General features: G+C 36.7%; 1 protein-coding gene across 1 annotated transcript in view; it reads right to left on the bottom strand.

Moving 5' to 3' along the window:
- The window catches only part of LOC133338839 (long-chain fatty acid transport protein 4), an 89,514-nt gene extending 75,444 nt beyond the window's left edge, over nucleotides 1-14,070 (bottom strand). The window contains exon 1 of the mRNA XM_061546949.1: nucleotides 14,042-14,070. The gene's annotated coding sequence lies outside the window, so the exon portion shown is untranslated. The remainder of the gene's footprint in view (nucleotides 1-14,041) is intronic.
- Between the last annotated feature and the right edge of the window lie 7,040 nt (nucleotides 14,071-21,110).

Raw genomic sequence — 21,110 nt, 5'->3', positions numbered from 1 at the left:
TGGGAGCTATATCTAAATCTGAACCGATTTTCAGGAAACTCAACACACGTCATTTTAGGCTTAATTCAGTACGCTATGAAAAAATTCGTGCAAATCGAATGATTTTCAGGGACTTTGGTGCACCATTTACCTACAATCGGGCGAATCTATATATAGGAGCTATATCTAAATCTGAACCGATTTTCAAGAAATTTTACACACATCATTCTAGACTCAATCCAGTACGCTATACCAAATTTCGTGCAAATCGATAGATATATAGGGACTTTGGTACACCATTTACATTAAATCGGGCGAATCTATATATGGAAGCTATATTTAAATCTGAACCGATTTTCTCCAATTTCAATAGGGTTCGTCCTTGGGCCAAATAAGTGAACTGTACCAAATTTCATCCAAATCGGATCATAAATGTGACCTGTACTTTGTTAACAAAAATACATGGGCGAACGGACAGACGGGCATGCATAAATCGACTCAGAAAGTGATTCTATGCATATTCTCAAAAGGAACCATGGGTCTATTTCGATTCCTTTTGCCTTTTACAAACAAATGCACAAAGACATATCTTATCTTGGTCACTCTTTCATCTCAATGTTGGGCACTGACCTCACCTCAAAGAAAACCAAACCCACCTAATGTTGACGACCCCCGCAAATGTTTAAAGGACACCATCTGCGAATCTGCACTTGGAATGTGCAGACGTTGTACGCTTTGACGGATGTACTCAAGAAGTACAACGCCTATATTATTGCCTTACAGGAAAGGGACAGGCGTAAGTACATCAGACGATTACGCACTGTATTATAGATGCCATGAAACGAGACCTGAATTTGGTTGCGGATTTATGGTTAACAGGAGAACAGATTCGCTCCAGTAGATGAGCGAATTGCTATAATCCGCACAAAAGCGAAGTTCTTCTACATCAGTCTTTTGCGTCCATGCTCCGACCGAAGACAAAGATGAGCAGACCAAAGACATATTTTACGAGCGCTTAGACAACAGCATATGATCGCTGCCCTGGCCATGACAAAAAACAGTAGCAGCACCAGATTCAAGCATCACGATATACACAAGGCCACCTGGATTTCTCCTGATCAAGAAACGAGAAATCAAATTGATCATGTATCGATTCGAATATCGATTCGGACCACTACCTTGTAGCAGCCAAGGTTCGCACTCGTCTTAATGTTGCAGCAAAAACAACAGGTAGCCGAGGCCTACTCCGTTCAACTTACTCATCTAATTGACTAAAGCAGTTCTTGTCCCGATAATGGTATAGAAGCACAATGGAAGGGATTCATTCAGTGTATTAGACGTTCAATCGATCCGAGGAGCGAATATCGATTCGGACCACTACCTTGTAGCAGCCAAGGTTCGCACTCGTCTTAATGTTGCAGCAAAGGTGCGATCTAACACAACACGGTAACTCGACGTCGAAAAGCTGCAAACACAACAGGTAGCCGAGGCCTACTCCGCTCAACTTACCCACCTACTTGATGAAGCATCTACTTCTTGTCCCGATAATAATGTAGAAGCACAATGGCAAAGAATTGCCCACTCCCTATAAACACTGCAGCAAAAGCAACACTTGAGTACCAAAAACCTCCACCATGATACGATCAGGAGTGTCGTAATGCTGCTGATGTGAAAAACGCAGCGTATAGGGCAACCCTGCAGACAGTAGCAACACGTAACGTGATGGAGAATTATCGGGAGAAAAGGAGAGAGAAGAAACGTGTTTTCAGAAAAAAAGGAGAAAGAACAAGAAAAAGTTGAGCGTGAGCAAATCGAAATGTACAGGAGTCAGAATGAAGTCCGGAAATTTACCAACGAGTAAAACACCAAACCGAAGGTTTTGGTGCAGGCACATCCTCCTGTAGAGATGAAGAAGGGACCCTGGTGACAGATACAGACAGCATGTTGAGGATTTGGAAGGAGCATTTTGAAAAGCTTCTGATATCAAATAGTTGCGGTGAAGAAGATACCCCAGAACCAATAAGAGATGATGGTATTGAGTGTATACCACCTAGCCAAGATGAGGTCATAAAAGCAATTAATCGGCTCAAAAAAAAAAAAAAATAAATAAATAATAATAAAGCAGCAGGAGCCGAACTATTCAAGACTGGTTGTCAGATGTTGGTCAGCAGCATACACCAGCTGATTAGTACAATTTGGCTAGAGGAATGCATGCCCAATGATTGGAACCTCAGCACCCTGTGTCGCGTGCACAAAAAAGGAGACAAGGCGATATGTGACAACTATAGAGGAATTAGCTTTCTTCCCATCGCATATAAAGTGCTATCCAGTGTATTGTGTGAATGATTAAAGCCAATGGTTAATACATTATTGGACCATACCAATGCGGCTTCAGACCTGGCAAATCCACCATAGACCAGATTTTCCTGGAAAAAACCCACGAAAAACACATCGACACATACCACCTATTCCTTGACTATAAAGCCGCATTCGACAGCCCTATCCGTTCAGAGGTGTTTAAAGCCATGTCGGCGTTTGACATTCCTGCAAAATTATTACGGCTATGCAGGATAACTTTAAGTGGTACAAGGTCAGCAGTTAAAGACGGAAAGGACCTATTGGAGCCCTTTAATACCGAACGAGGATTTAGACAAGATGATAGTTTGTCGTGTGACCTTTTTAACATCCTGCTGGAAAAGGTCATACGAGAGGAAAAAATGAACAGAAATGACACTCTGTACACCAATCAACACATGTTATTCGCCTACGCCGATGACATCGACATAATGGGTCGAACATTGCGAGCGGTAACATCCACCTTTGAACAAATTGAGAAGGAGTCTGCCAAAGTGGGTCTTTCAGTAAACGGCGAGAAGACCAAGCTGATGGTATCAACGCCCAAGACGTCCAGCAGACTCGGACCAACTGTGGAACTTGAGAACTATAGCTTCGAGGTAGATAAAGATTTTATATACCTTGGTACCGCCATAAATAAAACGAATGACATCAGTTTTGAAATTTGGAGAAGGATTGTGATGGCCAACAGATGCTACTATGGTCTGAGTAAGCAGTTTAGAAACAAGGCCACCTCCCGCCAGACCAAACTCACTCTTTACAAGACGCTGATACTACCCGTGCTGTTATATTTATATGAAGCACGGGTACTTACGCAAGCAGATGAGGCAGATCTTGGAGTGTTTGAGAGACAAATTTTCTGAAAGATTTACGGGCCGATCTGCGTCGACGGTGAATATCGGCGTGGAATGAATCACGAGCTTTATAATCTATACGTGGACATCGACAATGAGAATGCCCCAGCTCAAAAGGCATATATAAGCGAACCTACTGATGGAAATCTTTTTATACCCTTCACCACGCTGTGGTACAGGGTATTATGTCTTTGTGCATATGTTTGTAACAGGCAAAAATAATTGAGATAGACCCATGGTTCCTTTTGAGAATATGCATAGAATCACTTTCTAAGTCGATTTATGCATGTCCGTCCGTCCGTCCGTCTGTCTGTCTGTCCATGTTAAATTGTAAACAAAGTACAGGTCGCATTTATGATCCGAATTGGATGAAATTTGTCATAGGTCACTTATTCGGCCCCAGGACGAACACTATTGAAATTGGGAAAAATCGGTTCAGATTTAGATATAGCTCCCATATATATATTTAACCGATTTAATGTAAACGGTCCCTATATATCTTTCGATTTACACGAAATTTGGTACAGGCTAATCATTTAGGCCTATAATGATGTCTGCCAATTTTCGTGAAAATCGGTCCAGATTTAGATATAGCTCCCATATATAGTTTCGTCCGATTTCATGTAAATGGTGCCCCAAAGTCCCTATATATCTTTTGATTTGCACGAAATTTGGCATAACGTACTGAATTAAGCCTAGAGTGGTATCTGCCAATTTTCGTGAAAATCGGTCCAGATTTAGATATAGCTCCCATATATAATTTCGTACGATTTCATGTAAATGGTGCCCTAATGTTCTTATATATCTTTCGATTTGCACGAAATTTGGTATAACGTACTGAATTGAGCCTAGTATGACGTCTGCCAAGTTTCGTGAAAATCGGTCCAGATTTAGATATAGCTCCCATATATAGCTTCGTCCGATTACATGTAAATGGTGCACCAAAGCCCCTATATATCCTTCGATTTGCACGAAATTTGGCATAACGTACTTAATTGAGCCCAGAATGATGTCTGCCAAGTTTCGAGAAAATCGGTCCAGATTTAGATATAGCTCCCATATATAGTTTCGTCTGATTTCATGTAAATGGCGCCCTAATGTTCTTATATATCTTTCGATTTCCACGAAATTTGGTATAACGTACTGAACTGAGGCTAGAATGATGTCTGCCAAGTTTCGACAAAATCGGTCCAGATTTAGATATAGCTCCCATATATAGCTTCGTCCGATTACATGTAAATGGTGCACCAAAGTCCCTATATATCCTTCGATTTGCACGAAATTTGGCATAACGTACTTAATTGAGCCCAGAATGATGTCTGCCAAGTTTCGAGAAAATCGGTCCAGATTTAGATATAGCTCCCATATATAGTTTCGTCCGATTACATGTAAATGGTTCACCAAAGTCCCTATATATCCTTCGAGTTGCACGAAATGTGGCATAACGTACTTAATTGAGCCCAGAATGATGTCTGCCAAGTTTCATGAAAATCGGTCCTGATTTAGATATATCTTCCATATATAGTTTCGTCCGATTTCATGTAAATGGTGCCCCAAAGTCCCTATATATCTTTTGATTTGCACGAAATTTGATACAGCCTAATCATTTAGGCCTAGAATGATGTCTGCCAAGTTTCGTGAAAATAGGTCAAGATTTACATATAGCTCCCATATATAGTTTCGTCCGATTTCATGTAAATGGTGCACCAAAGTCCCTATATATCCTTCGATTTGCACGAAATTTGGCATAACGTACTGAATTGAGTCTAGAATGATGTCTGCCAAGTTTCGAGAAAATCAGTCCAGATTTCTATATAGCTCCCACATATAGTTTCGTCCGATTTCATGTAAATGTTGCACCAAAGTCCCTATATATCTTTCGTTTTGCACAAAATTTGGCATAACGTACTGAATTGAGCCTAGAGTGATGTCTGCGTTGTTTCGTGAAAATCGGTCCAGATTTAGATATTGCTCCCTTTTATTATAGATTGATTTTAAGTAATTGACGCACCAAGAACCAATAGGAACAAAACGTTCTGAAATTAGTATAACCTATCCTGTCACTAGTTTGTTTGAAATCGCTTAATATTTGGATAGAGCTTCCATATATATTTTCGCCCGATTTCAAGTAAATTGGGCATCAAACTCCTCATGTTAGTCAGTTTGACATCAAATTTTGCACAAAGTACACAATTGAGCATAGAATTATGTAGTTGCGTTTTCTAGAAGTACAGACATAGCCCAACGGATGACCCATTTATATTTGTTTGAAGTCGATTTACATACTTTATGGATAGATCTACGTAGATTAACATTTAGATAAATATCACATATTTTATTTCATCCAATTTCATGCTAATAGTCCTGTTTAATATACCCATAGTGGTGAAGGGTATCATATAGTCGGCCCCGTCCGACTTTACTACTTTCCTTACTGGTTTAAGCTCGGCTTATGGAACAACCGTTCTGTAACAAGCCAGCTACCTAAGTAAGTAATTTTAAGGCGTATAATTTTTTAGTGGACCATCCTTAGACCTAGATTAAAAATATTTTTAATGGACTATACATATAACATTTTAAATAATATTTGAATATACGATGTACAGACAAGCCCGCAGTTTACGCATCTTTTTGTATGAAATTGAAATTTACTTCCTAAAAAAAATTGGCTTTATTAAAATAGCTTGAAAAGAAATATTGTATTACAATAAATATTATGTTAATAGACATGTATGTAAATATTTGATTGATATTGATTTAAATTTAATACACACAATCATTTTTGTATGCAAACCATACACACAATTCGATTCCAGATGCGATAACCTCAGTAATATTTGCATTCAATAATATTTACACACGTATGTACATTGATTTATATATACATACGAATACGACATGGTATTTGAAAAATATGTGTTAAATGGTTCGTAAAATAAACAAACATATTATTATTATTATTATTATTAATATAGTACATAAACCTTTGATCAAGAATTTCCGAATTTATTAAGTGTGAATTGGAAGTGTACATTTCAAAAAAGAATTGAAAGAATGATATTTTTGTGCGTTGTATTTTAAAGTGGAAAGTGACGAATGTTAAAGTAAAAGTTGGGACTGTATGAAAATTGAAAATATTTACATTATCTTGGCGGAACTTCATTGATCATTATATGGGCCTGTGAGTGGGAGCCTTTAAATCTTTGGTATAGATGACCATCCCCATACAAATATGGCATGTAGAAGGTCCTATCCCAATTTTGGTATTTCCTTATCATATAAAATTTCTAATTAATTTTAGTTATTTTGAATGTCCATCTCATGGCGAAGGGTATGAAAAAAATGGCCCAGGCCAAACATAGTGGCACTTTTATACCCTCCATCATAGTATGGAAGGTATATTAATTTTTTCATTCCGCTTGTAACTCATCGAAATATTCATTTCCATGTCCGTCCATCCGTCTGTTGTAATCACGCTAACTTCTGAAGGAATTGAGATAGGGTGCTGACATTTTGCATAGGTTTGTCTTTTGTCTGCAGGCAGGTCAAGTTCGAAGATGGGATATATCGGTCTACGTTTAGGCATAGCTCCCACATAAGGGGATATTTTGGGATTCTTGAACGCGTTTTTCAACCGAATTCGCTTAAATTTGGTACATTGGGTTGTTATTGGGTACAAAATGTCTGCACAAAAAATATTTATGTAGGTCCACTTTTTCTGGTAGCTCCCATATAACGGTACCTCCTAGTTTTCAGTATTTTTGGTGTTTTGATCGTATTTTTACACCGAATTATCTGTAATTTAGTATTTTGAGTTCTTAATAGGTTCCAAATCTCTCCATACAAAATGATGAATATAGGTCCATTTTTCGGGTAGCCCCCATATAAGAGTACCCCCAATTTTCGGTATTTTGCAATTTCATATTTTGTAGTCGTAACAAATCTACCTACCAAAAATTATTAATATTCGGCCCTTTTTGGCGTAGTCTTCATATAACCCCCTTTTTATACCCTTCGACACTCTGTGGTACAGGGTATTATGGCTTTGTGCATATGTTTGTAACAGGCAAAAGGAATCGAGATAGACCCATGGTTTCTTTTGAGAATATGCATAGAATCACTTTCTGAGTCGATTTATGCATGTCCGTCTGTCCGTCCGGCTGTCTGTCCATGTTAAACAAAGTACAGGTTGCATTTATGATTCGAATTGGATGAAATTGGGCACAGCGCATTTGTTTGGCCCAAGGACGAACCCTATTGAAATTGAGAAAAATCGGTTCAGATCTAGATATAGCTCCCATATATATTTTCGCCCGATTTAATGTAAATGGTGTACCAAAGTCCCTATATATCTTTCGATTTGCACGAAATTTGGCACAGCGTAATGAACTAGGTCTAGAATGAAGTGTGTTAAGTTTTCTGAACATCGGTCCAGATTTAGATATAGCTCTCATATATATTTTCGTCCGATTTAATGTAAATGGTTTACCAAAGTCCCTATTTATCTTTCGATTTGCACGAAATGTGGCATAGCGTACAGAATCAGGTCTAGAATGATGTGTGTGAGGTTTTCTGGAAATCGGTCCATATATATTTTCGTCCGATTTAAGGTGAATGGTGTACACAAGTCCCTTAATAACTTTCGGTTTGCACGAAATTTAGCACAGCGTAATTAATTAAGTCTAGAATGTTGTGTGTTAAGTTTCCTAAAATTGGTTCAGATTTAGATATAGCTTCTATATCTGGCCAAATGAAAAATTTAGTACCGCTTGCAGAATGACATGTTTATGGATCCAATATCATTTTACTGGTCCTTTAAAAATGCGACGTGTTTTAGGATTCATCTGTTGAATATACCCAACGTGATGAAGGGTATCATATAGTCGGCCCCGCCCGACTTTACTACTTTCCTCGCTTGTTTTCTGATTAAATTTCAATATGTTACAAATTAATTTTTCAGCACGATTTTAATCATTTAGTGTGGGAGGCATCAGAAGAAGTGTATGTAATTTTACTTGATTTTAGTTTGGAAGAAATATGAGACTGTTTATTTTGGATTCTAGAATAGGCACTCCCCTCAAGAGTCAACAAGTTATTTCTAATTGAATAATTTAAAATATTTCGTTATTTCCTACAAAATATTGAATTTAAATTGCATATTAATCTGCATTTATAGTTGGTTAATATTTAATTTTCAAGCTTGAATTCAAAATTAAAAAAAATAACTCAAAACATAAATTAAAACCCATCACAAAAAAATGGGGTTGATGATCTTCTCGAAAATAAAGAAAAAGAAAAAACAAACCAAGAAAAAAATTAATTGTGAAATATTTAAAACCACTGCAAATCAAATGAGAAATAAGACGAAAACCCGACTAATGTAACTATGTCGGTGTGACAGTGAAACTTGCATTTATTTCTGTTTTTGATTTTTTCTTTAGACATAATGAACCGGTCTAGGTTTGTAATCAGCTAGCTAGGTAGGCCCCCGTTCGTGTTGAAAAGATAATGCGGTTAATATTTGTGCTGTTGTTGTTGTTGTTATTATTATTGTTGTTGTTTTTTTACATGTTTGGCTGTCTGTCTTTCCGTTGACTTTGAATTTGATTGAAATTGAATTTCACAGAAATCATGGGAAAGATAGACAGACCTGATGTCTTTTCATTTCTTTCTTTTTCCTTTCATGTCATGTTGATTAAACTTTTACTCTACGGAATTGCAAAGATTGTTTGTTTTTTTATAAAAATTTCTTAATCTCAGCGTTGCTATTTGTTTAAAGAGGTGAAAGGAAAATTGTTTTATTAAAAACTACCAAATAAAAATCGCGGTTCGAATGAAAAGAAAGGATTTTTTTATTTCGCGGGAAAAAAGCCAATAAACCTCAAACTCTGTTAATCGATAGTTCATTTCTTTCAATTTCTTATGTTCGATTGGTTGTAGTTTATGATTAACGGTAATTGCAATTTGAATTGAATTACATAGAAAAATATAAATATACTAGACATCACGTTTTCTGTTTATATTGTATCTATTGTACAGATTTTTAATTATAGTTTCAATTCAATTATCTACTTTGTGTATTGTGTAGCAGTTTCATGTTCCGGTTTCATGGCTTGGCTTTACTTTTTTTTGTAACCAACTATTGATTGGAGTTCAAAGTTTTCCCTCCCAGTATTTTGTTATGGAAAATTATTATTAAGAAATCAATTCAATCGAAGCGTTGTATGGATTCATTAATTATTCTTGGCTTTTGAAGGAAATTAAATCGTAATTATGGAAAATGTTTTGTTACACAAAACTTTTGTATATATAGAACAATGGAAGAAGGTATGTAAATGCGTGACTATTGTCGCAACGTGAGTCAGCGATATAAACAATCGATTAATCGAGTCTATATTAGGGGTGCTCAAAAATTCTCAAAAATGTGTGTGAGAGTAACTGAGAATCAACCATATGAAACGTATACAAAGTACAAGCATTTATAAACCGATTTCGATGAAATTTGGTACATCGCATTTATTTGGCCAAAGGACGATCCTTATAAAATTGGTGGAAATCAGTTCAAATTTGGATTTTATGAAAATGATGCACCTAAGCTCCTATATTTCTTTGATTTACACGAAATTGGGCATGGTGTACTGAATTGATTCTAGAATTATGTGTGCTATGTTTTGTGAAAATCGGTTCCGATATAGACATGTATTTTCGTCCGATTTAATGTAAATGATGCACCTAATCTCCTATATTTCTTTGATTTACACGAAATTGAGCATGGTGTACTGAATTGAGTCTAGAATGATGTGTGCAAAGTTTCGTGAAAATCAATTCAGAATTATATATAGCTCCAATATATTTTTCATCCGATTTTATATAAATCATTCTGTAGAAGGTTTCTGCATATATTCATTTTATACTAGATCTCTGAGATGATCCAAAATGATTTTTTCGCAGTAAATTTATGTTTGAAACAACGATTTTTTTCATTTTGTACCAGCTTGGGATTCTGAGCTACTAATCGGTGTGTGGGAAGCATTTTTCGTTATTTTATATAGCTCTCAGAAGGTTTTTATTTGGCCTTCAGGACTTTTTTGACTCGGGATAAGACTATCGTACCTCAATGCGGAACTTGTAAGTAAAGAGTTCAGAACTTTTTAGTTCTGTGTTTGAAATTTTGCAGCTTTGGGTTGAGGGATTCTCAGCCTTGCATTTAGGGGGATTTCAAACCTGAATGCAAAATTTGTAAGACCGTGGAACATTGTGTTCGGAATTATTCATTCTATAACGAACATTTCGTCGCCATGAGCCTTAGACATTTTCAGCTAGTGCTCATGGGCCTAGAATTCGGAATATTTGAAAACTTGACTTCAGTTTTTATTATACTCTAAATAACTATGTTGTAAGTATATTAAAATTTTATGTGAACCAAAAGTTTGTAATGTCGCCAAATATTGGTCCTAGACCCACTTTTTAGTATATTGATCATCATATCTCGGCTAGCGGAGTCGATTCTTACGAATTTTTTGCATTTAGAACGAATTGTGGCCAGAAAAGATTGCTATTTTTTTTTAGTAAAGTTAGGTTAATATTTAGGGGATGATATGGAACAAAAGCATTATTTGTTCTGGTCGCTCTATAGGCCACAATTATGACCTCTCGAAATTTTATATGGGGAGGTGATGTGGTCAAAGAATTAACATGACAGTTTTGATAAAGATCGGCAAATATTTAGCGGGTCAAATGGACCTGATGGACATATACCGGAGAATTGACAATATATGCTAGGAAAACATGATTCGGAAAGATGCCTCAGATGAGCTGTTGAACTTTTATCGGTCAAGAGAGTGCAAATATCCCGAAATATTACCCAGGGTCGAAAAATACATCCGCAGAAACTTAGAGCTCAATGGTAGTTGTATAGGGCATTTTATGATCAGCCCCGTCCGACTATACTGCTCCGTTCACTGGTTTAAACTAGGGTTCTGTTTTTTATTAACACATATTTTCAGTTCTGTTTTTAAAATTGTCGAGCATCGGTTTTAGAATATTTCAATCTTCCCACTAGGACTTTTCAGATTTCTGTGTGCAAAATGTTTAACACCGATGTGAAGGACCTTCCAGACTTGTGTCAGTTATGGGTTCAATATATTGAAATTTGGATTCTTTACTGGGAACATTTTTGCCTCAATATTTTCTACCTTGTTCATAATAATTTTTGTTCTGGACTTTTTAAACCTATGTTCAGAACATTTCAGATTACTATGTTAGAAATTTTCATTCTTGGTTTGTAAGGATGCAATTTTGATTCTGGAAATTCCCGGCATTCCGCCCAGGATTTCTTATTTCTATGCCCAGCACATTTTAGACTTGTGATGGGATGTAAGACCAGGGCTGAGAATTGTTCAACCTTCAGGTTTTAGATCTACATTTGAAACTTTGGGAAATTTTCGGACATGGTGCAGAATATTTTAGACCTGTGTCCTATAGTTTTTAGACTTTTGCCAATTATGGCCTTGATATTGCAGTCATGGGAAAAGTTTTTGTCATATTTTCAGGGTTTGAAATTGTTCAGTTTCGGGTCAAGCAAATTTGTTTAAACATAAAATTTTCGAATTTTTGTTTCGGGGTTCAGATTGTATGAGTCGAAGACATCGTAAACTTAGAGTTCCGAATTTATCAGCCCTGTATGTTGCACTTTGGCGGATTTTGTTCCGAACTTGCAAGTTCTACGACTGGCATTCATCATCTTTTTGGTGGGTAGGAAACATTGTGACAGAAAATCGTCTATATAATATACAAGTTCTATGTCTGAACATAATCCCCATATAAAGGCCCGGCCTATTTTAGATATTTTTTTAATGGGTTTAGGCTGTATTTTGGCATCTTGGGTTTTCATCCCGGGGTTTTCTTTCAATGTAGATCCATTTTTACATAGTCCCCATATACAAGTCCGGTTTGTTTAGATATTTTTGGATAAGGTTAACAAAATTCGTCGCAAAAAAAAAATGTTTGATATGGGTCCATGCTTAGACATAGCCTCCAAAATAAAGTCAAAGTGTATTTAGATGGAATGGCAATTTGGCACTTCGGTTCTAATATAGTCATATAGCCTCCATATACAGGTCCTGCTCTATATTTTTTTTTTTTTTAAACTGGATCTACCTCGCTACGTTTCAACCGGTTTCATAAAGGTTTTTAAGAACATATTTGCAGAATTTTCGGCTTTTGATGGTCTGAAACGCACGGTATATGTCCATATATTGACATAGGGGTCTTATAAGGGTCCCGACCGATTATTTTGAACAAGTAAAAAAGTAAGTTTTCGGCTACACCGACTGCAAAATTATTATCTGATCATCTATGGTAAATGTGGATAGAGCGTATTCCTTGACCATAACTAAACCTCATGGTACATTTCAAATATAAGGTATATGTTTCATTCCAGTATGGTAATGGGTTACTCAATAATATACGTATATAGATACCTGTAAATATTTGGGTGTAACTCCCACATCCGAGCACATACAACTATATAATTGGTATTAATTTAAAGGTCAACCACTCCTCTTGGATATAAAATCAACTTCTCGGGTCTATGTCCATCAGGGACAAATATATACGCTATAGAATACAAATTTTGTCATTTTTCACACAAAAGTCGGGTCCATTTGACCCGCTAAATATTGACCGATCTTTATCAAATCATGCATGCTTATTCTTTGGCCTGATCCCCTTCTCCATGCAAAATTTCAAGATGTTTGAACCATTATTGCGGCCTCTGGAGCGACCAGAAAAACCGACAAAAATTTAGTATTTGGTTCATTTCATCCCCTAAATATTAACCGATCTTTCCCAAAAACAATAGGGGTCTTCATTGGCCAGAACCCATCCTACATGCAAAATTTCGTGAAGATTGGTCCATAACTGTGGCCTGTATCGTGTTTACAAATTATAATGGACAGACGGACGGACACACATGTCTAGATCGACTCAGCTAGTCGAGATATGACGATCGGTATACTTAAAGGTGGGTCTAGGACCAATATTTCGCGGCGTTACAAACTTTTGGGGCTGCACAAAGCTATAATACCCTGACAACATAGTTGTGTATGGTATAAAAATGTTGATTCTTTGTGGGGGAGGTACCAGAAGGAATGGACCAACTCCATTCGCCTGATATTGGATTCATAAATATTGAAAATTTTGACTATTTGTGGGGGAGATCCCAATGGGTTCCATCTTCAAACTTGGTGTAGGTTTGGTAAGGGTTATAGGTTGTGCAAATTTTGGTTCAAATCGGACATTCCATTAGTCTGATATTGTATTTATAAATAATGCAAATTTTGATCCTCTGATCTTCCTACTTGATCTAGGCTTGGTAAAGATAATAGGCTGTACAAAGTTTCGTTAAAATCGGATAGTCCGTGTGCAACGCACGGACGGACGGATATGTGTACATTTTCTGAAACGGATTTGGTCCAAAGAAACATGGGGTCTAAAACCAAAATTTCGATGAGGCACATTTTCACCGTATCAAAGAGTATTTACCCTCATTAGGCATGAGGTGTATAAAAATATCGGCCATAGCGCACTCTATGACTTTTTACATATTATTGGATGACCTTGGAAGTCTTCTACTAGTATTGATATCACTTCGAAGGTCTTGAACTTCAATTTACAAAAGTATATAAAGCATTTACTTTAGAGTATTTTTCAGACCACTTGTCTCAACTGCTTAGCCAAAAAAAGAAGAAAAATCCATCTATTGTTATCTGCAATTTCCATTTACTTTCTTTCACTTTTTCCAGATGCAAAAAAATGCTCCTCGGAATGACAATTGCATTGCAACAACTTACCTCTTCAACTTTATTTTCACTTGCAGACATTGTGGATGTGTTTGTGAATGCAACAGATGCAGTGGAAAACAGCAGCAGCAACAGCAGTTGGAGATGCAATCAAAAATGGATTGTTATGTTCGGTCGTTCGTTTGATGGAATGAACCCACAGTCTGGATTTCTCTTTCAATGGTAAAAATTTCTTTTCTTTTTTTTCTTCTACGAAAAAATTACAGCTTCCAATTTGGAGGTGAGCCAAGCTTAAATGTACACACACACATACACAAACACTATTACACGGGATGTTACGTTGCTCTTTTTTTAAGGTCAATCACACACAGCTTGTTTTTTTTTTGGTTGGATGACTGTTTACAGATGCTGGGTGATGGGGGTTCGATTAAGCGATTGGTTATGGTAACCGGCGTTTTGTTATGCTTCGTTTTCTTGCTTGTTTTTTTTTTTTAATTTTTACAATTATTACAACATCGTCTACATCAATCTAGTAAATGACCCAAGCTCGAGGGGGAAATATAATTAACTGGTTTTAAGGTGATTCATTTGCTGTAGATTTTTTTGTTTTCAAAATTTCACTTTCAACACTTCAAGTGATGGTTTCATGAGCTATGCACTTTTTCTAAAAAAATATATTTTTTATTATTATTTTCCCATAACACACTTATTTGAGATTACCAAAAATATCTGGTCAGTAAATGGACAATTAAACTTAAAACAAAAGCCAATTAAACAATAACCGAAAAAAATTCCAAGTAAAAGTTTATTATGGACCAAAAGTGGTGGTGGCGAACCCTCAGCACTTTTTTTGAATTATTACAGAGCTCTCTTCATAAAACGCTCATAAAAATAACCGTCAAGATCATTCATCAGCTGTTTTACAAAACAAAAAACTCAAAACACAAAACGAGGTTTATATTGCGGTTTTCTTTGACGGCGACTTAAAAACATCCGAACAATTACGCCAGACGACATCAACAATGGAAACCACACGCTCAAGTCAGTCCCAAGTTTTACAAAAAATACGGTTTTATGCGCGAGCTAGCCAAACAGCGTTCTGTTGCACAGCAAAGTTGGCGAACGATTAACTCATGGCGTTTGTTTTCATCGGCTTGTTTGGGAGAGATCTTGTGGCCAAGTCGTATCGGTGCCTCGTATGGGTATGCGAGTGTGTGAGTTTGTGTGCCGGAATGTTGTGCGTTGCTGCAAAAGCTTTTTCTTTCTCGCTTACAATCATCATCGCCAACAGCAATAATCAAATCGCCAGGCATTGCTGTTGATGTTGCCGATCATCAGCAGCTATAAAACATTGCTGGGGTGCCAAGTCCAGCCACAGCTTAAAAGTTTATTTTCGACATATGTACCGAGATAAAGCTTTTATTGCTCGCCATTGGGTTGTATAAAGGAATTTATGAACCATTCAATAGGGGTATTGTAGATTATTTCAATTATGCAGATGAATCGATATGTGATTGTTGTTGTGGTTATTCGTGCAGTATATTGCATTACCTTCGAAGTTATACGTTCACAGTTAATTATAGCCGAAAAAAATTAACAAAACAAATAATCTGCATATATAAATTTATTAAGTAATATTGATGTGGACTGATAACACTTCTTAACAAAATGTTTGGAGGTGAAAATTTACCTCCTGGGGGAATAAAAGACTTTGATAGGTATAAGGTTCGAAAAATGGCGGTTTGCTTCATGCAATTTGACCATACAACCGACTATTTGACAAGAATTGATGATGAACAAGGCCTGTGCTACAACAAAATCATCGACGAACCGGAACACTGGCTGTAGAAATGATAACCGACGAAAGACAACAAGTGAAAAGGCGTTATGTTCGGCCGCGCCGAACTTTGGATACCCTCCACCATAGATATACTGACAGGTAATATAGGGAACATACCAACAATTGGCCTATACCGACATGTCTAAAAACAGATTTTGTAAACCATAATACAAATTTCAGAATTTTTTCATTGATAATTCAAATTCGAAGATGGGGAATATCGGTCCACTGCTTCTGAAAACTCCAAACAGGGGCTAGGTCTAAATGCGGCTATAGTTCATTATCGAACCTTACGTTCTATTTTTTTATCTCGCTATCCTCCGCAGGTGAAATGATTACAACAATGTCTTAGAACCAAACTCAAAACCCGGAACAAAGCAGATAACTGTTTTAATATAAAAAGGGGCGATATATGGGGATCACCCCAAAAAGGGGGTGAATATTATTTATTTTTGGTACAGAGATTTGTTACCATATACGACTACAAAATACCAAATTGCTGCAAATTCGGTTGAAAAACTTGAGCGCGTTTTTCCCCCAAACTCCAAAATACAGAAAATTTGGGGTACCCTTATATGGGGGCTATCCGAAAAAATGGATATTCATATTTTTTTGTGGAGAGATTTGATACCTATTAAGAACTCAAAATACTAAATTACAGTTAAGTCGGCGGAAAAATATGATCAAACGCCCCAAAATACCGCAAAATTAGGGGTACCATTATATGGGGGCTATCCGAAAATATGGACCCATATTTATAATTTTTAGTGGAGATATTTCCTACCCAATAAGAACTCAATGTACCAAATTTCATCGAATTCTGTTGAAAACGCGCTCAAGAACCTCAAAATACTGAAAATTGGGGGGTACCCTTATATGGGAGCTATGCCTAAACGTGGACCGATAAAGCCCATCTTCGATAAAGCCCATCAACTTGACCTACCTGCAGACAAAAGACAACTCTATGCAAAATTTTGGCGATCTAGACGTTTAGACACTAGAGTGATTACAATAGACAGACGGACATGGCTATATCGTCATAGAATTTTACGCTGATCAAGAATGTATATACTTTATATGGTCGGAAATGATTATTTCGATGAGTTACAAACGGAAAAACAAAATTAATATACCCCCCTTACTATGGTGGAGGGTATAAAAAGGCCGTAAGTGCGGCCGGTATAAACTTGTTATATCCTCCACCATGTGGAGTGCCTTAAAAATTTCATAAATAGATCGGGACCTTTATATGGGAGTTTGTTTCCTTAAACTATCTGCTGATAGGAAAACTAGACTAGGAACATGAACATAGAGGAAGTGAGGCTGAACCATGCAAAATATCAAACTGTAACAAAAGTGTTCTGCACCCTTCAAAAATCCGTTTACTTCAGTTTGAAAATAGGTCAAAAAACTCCAAAATACCGAACATGTTTAATTAGCGCCTTATTTAATTTTTCCAAGCCAAAAAAGAACGGAATGTGAAAATACAGTCATTTAAGTTCGGAAATGAGGCTAAATCCTGAAAAATAGCGAAAGTGACAGAAAATTCTCCACTTCTCACCCAACAACCCGAAATTCTAAATTACAGCCCCTTTGGTAAGGAATGCTTCGAAACAAGTGAAAAAGGTGTTATGTTCGTCCGGGCTGATATGAAATATACTTGAAATGAATATATAGGGAACATACCAAAAGTATAAGGCAATAACGTTTTCGATATGTAGCTCTCACCGTTCATCACTAGCTTCGATACATAGGTATCGAATATCAAATTGAATAACTGTCGCAACGTTTGAAATCTACAGCTAATAAGCTTATTTGGATGCAAGGTTCTTTTTTATTATACCCTACACAACTATGTTGTTAGGGTATTATAGCTTTGTGCAGCCCCAAAAGTTTGTAACGCCGCGAAATATTGGTCCTAGACCCACCTTTAAGTATACCGATCATCATATCTCGACTAGCTGAGTCGACCTAGACATGTTTGTCCGTCCGTCCGTCTGTCCATTATAATTTGTAAACACGATACAGGCCACAGTTATGGACCAATGTTCACGAAATTTTGCATGTAGGATGGGTTCTGGCCAATGAAGACCCCTATTGTTTTTGGAAAAGATCGGTTAATATTTAGGGGATGAAATGGATCAAAAACTTTATTTTTGTTGGTTTTTCTGGCCGCTCCAGAGGCCGCAATTATGGCCCAAGAACCTCGAATTTTTGCATGGAGAAGGGGATCGGGCCAAAGAATAAGCATGCCTGTTTTGATAAAGATCGGTCAATATTTAGCGGGTCAAATGGACCCTAACTTTTGTGTGAAAAATTACAAAAATTGTATTCTTTAGCGTATATATTTACCACTGAAGGACATAGACCCGAGAAGTTGATAGTATATCCAAGAGGAGTGGTTGACCTTTAAATTGATACCAATTTTATTGTCGTAGGTACTCGGATGCGGGAGTCACACTTAAATATTTACAGGTGCTTACGTATTCATATATTATTTAGTAACCTATTACCACACTGGAGGGCGGAAATATAGCGCTGATCGCTTTGAAATGTTCCATGAGGTTCCATTTATGGTCAAGGACAACGCCTAAACTGTTAGGTGATGATCAGTCGAAAGCCGAATATCACAACACAACCCACGGTGAAGAGAACCTGGACAAATAATTAGAGGGGCTGTACTGATTATTAGTAACATTTGTTGACCTCTAGCCAGTCAAAAGTGTGCAAATATCGCGAAATATTGCCGAATCTCAGAATATAAAACCACAGAAAGTTAGATTTTAATGGAAGTTGTGTAGGGTATCGTATGGTCGGCCCCGTCCGACTATACTGCTCCGCTCACTGGTTTTATAATATTTCCATACCACGTCGTAATTATTTCGTGTATTAAACCTTTTAAATTTTATAGCAGTATTATAAAAAGTCTTTAATTACAATGTATAAACTGTAGAAAGGCCTATGGGGTAGATTCGGCCATATAAAGAATGTGCTATATTATTTCCTTACATTTTCTGGGTTTGTCTTTAAAAATACTCCTTCAATATGGTTAAATATTACATATATAAGACCAAAATCATACATCGAATTGCATATTAAAACAAAATAGAACCTTTAGAGGATCTGAATTCAAATTAGACTGATAGGATTGATAATTACCAGACTATGCCCATGGGTGTTGAATGTGTCCCATCAAATGTCGAAGTTACAAAACTGTAAAAATTTATAACTAATATCAATTTAACCCTTCACCATACTATGTCTTTGTGGATATGTTTGTAACAGGCAAATGGAAACAAGGTTCCTTTTGAGAGTATGCATATAATCACTTCCTGAGTCGATGTTGATGTTAAGGGGACCCCCCATTCTCGGGGTTAAACATTTTGTTGATATAATTCGAATCTACACTAATTAATGAATGTCCCTACAAAATTTCAAGTGAAAATCTCAAGAATTCTTGGAGCTATTGCCGATTTATTGTGTCAGCATCAAGTGACGGCTGAAGGGCTTCTCAAACTTTAAACGCGTTTTCTCCAAACATTTTTTTTGCGAATGGCGGGACGATAACTCAAAAACCAATAACCCAATCGATTCCAAATTTTTACACGTTTCTCTGTGAGTGTATAGCTATCGTATGAACTAGGATAACGCCAATCGGCGGAGATCTTCCTTATTATACCCTTCACCACTCTGTGGTACAGGGTTTTATGTCTTTGTGCATATGTTTGTAACAGACAAAAGGAAACGAGATAGACACATGGTTCCTTTTGAGATTATGCATAGAATCACATTCTGAGTCGGTTTATGCATGTCCGTCTGTCTGTCGATGTAAAATTGTAAACACAGTACAGGTCGCATTTACAATTCGAATTGGATGAAATTTGGCATAGGTCACTTATTTGGCTCAAGAACGAACCCTATGGGAAAAATCGGTTCAGATTTAGATATAGCTCCCATATATATTTTCGTCCGATTTAATGTAAACGATCCCTAAATCTCTTTCGATTTGCATGAAATTTGGTACAGCGTAATGAATAAGGTCTAGAATGTGTGCAAAGTTCCGTGAAAATCGGTTCCGATTTGGATATAGCTCCGATATATATTTTCGTCCGATTTAAGGTAAATGGTGCACCAAAGTGCCTTTATATGCTTTGATTTGCACAAAATTTGGCTTAGCGTACTAAATTGAGTCTAGAATGATGAGTGGTGAGTTTCAGGAAAATCGGTTCAGATTCCGATATAGCTCCCATATATATGTTCGTCCGATTTTATGTAAATGATGCACCAACGTCCCTATATATCCTTCGATTTGCACGAAATTTGGCACAGCGCACTGAATTGAGTCTAAAACGATGTCTGTTAAATTTCGTGGATATCAGTTGGGATTTAGATATAGTTCTCATTTATATTTTCATCCGATTTTAGGTAAATAGTGCACCAAAGTTTCGTGAAAATCGGTTCAGATTTGGATATAGCTCGCATATATATTTTCGTCCGATTTAAGGTAAATGGTGCACCAAAGTCCCTTTATATGCTTTGATTTGCACAAAATTTGGCTTAGCGTACTAAATTGAGTCTAGAATGATGAGTGGTGAGTTTCAGGAAAATCGGTTCCTTCGATTTGCAGAAAATTTGGCATAACGTACTGAAATAAGTCTAGAGAGATGTGTGTTAATTTTCGTGAAAATCGATTCATATTTAGATATAGCTCCCACATATAGATTATATTTTTAACAACGCGTCGTACCGAATAGCGTGTATCAATTTTGCTATATATAGTTTTCCATAAAATTTCCCCATGTTACGCAGGCGGCTCTAAATCTGCTCGAATGAAATTAGGATAGGTTGGAGAAAGAAATAAAGTACAGGTCACATTTATTTAAGGTAAATGGTGTACCAAAGCCTCTATATATCTTTCGATTTGCACGAAATTTGGCATGGCGTACTGAATTGAGCCTAGAATGATGTGTGCTAAGTTTCGTGAAAATCTGTTCAGATTTAGATATAGCTCCCATATATATTTTCGTGCGATTTTATGTAAATGGTGTAACAGAGTCCCTATATATCTTTCGATTTGCACGGAATGTGGCATGGCGTACTGAATTGAGACTAGAATGATGTGTGTTAAGTTTCGAGAAAATAGGTTCAGATTTAGATATAGCTCCCATGTATACTTTCGTCCGATTTTAGTTTAATCGTGCACAAACTCATAATGTTTGTCCCATTGATACGAAATTTTGCACAACGTATCAAATTGAGACATATCTTCGATATATATTT

Source organism: Musca vetustissima, unplaced genomic scaffold, assembly GCF_032173495.1.
Source record: "Musca vetustissima isolate MV318-11 ecotype Yass unplaced genomic scaffold, APGP_CSIRO_Mvet_v1 utg278, whole genome shotgun sequence".
Classification (NCBI taxonomy): Eukaryota; Metazoa; Arthropoda; class Insecta; order Diptera; family Muscidae; genus Musca; species Musca vetustissima.
Note: the sequence above shows the minus strand (reverse complement) of the source record. Positions and strands in the feature narration are given on the sequence as shown.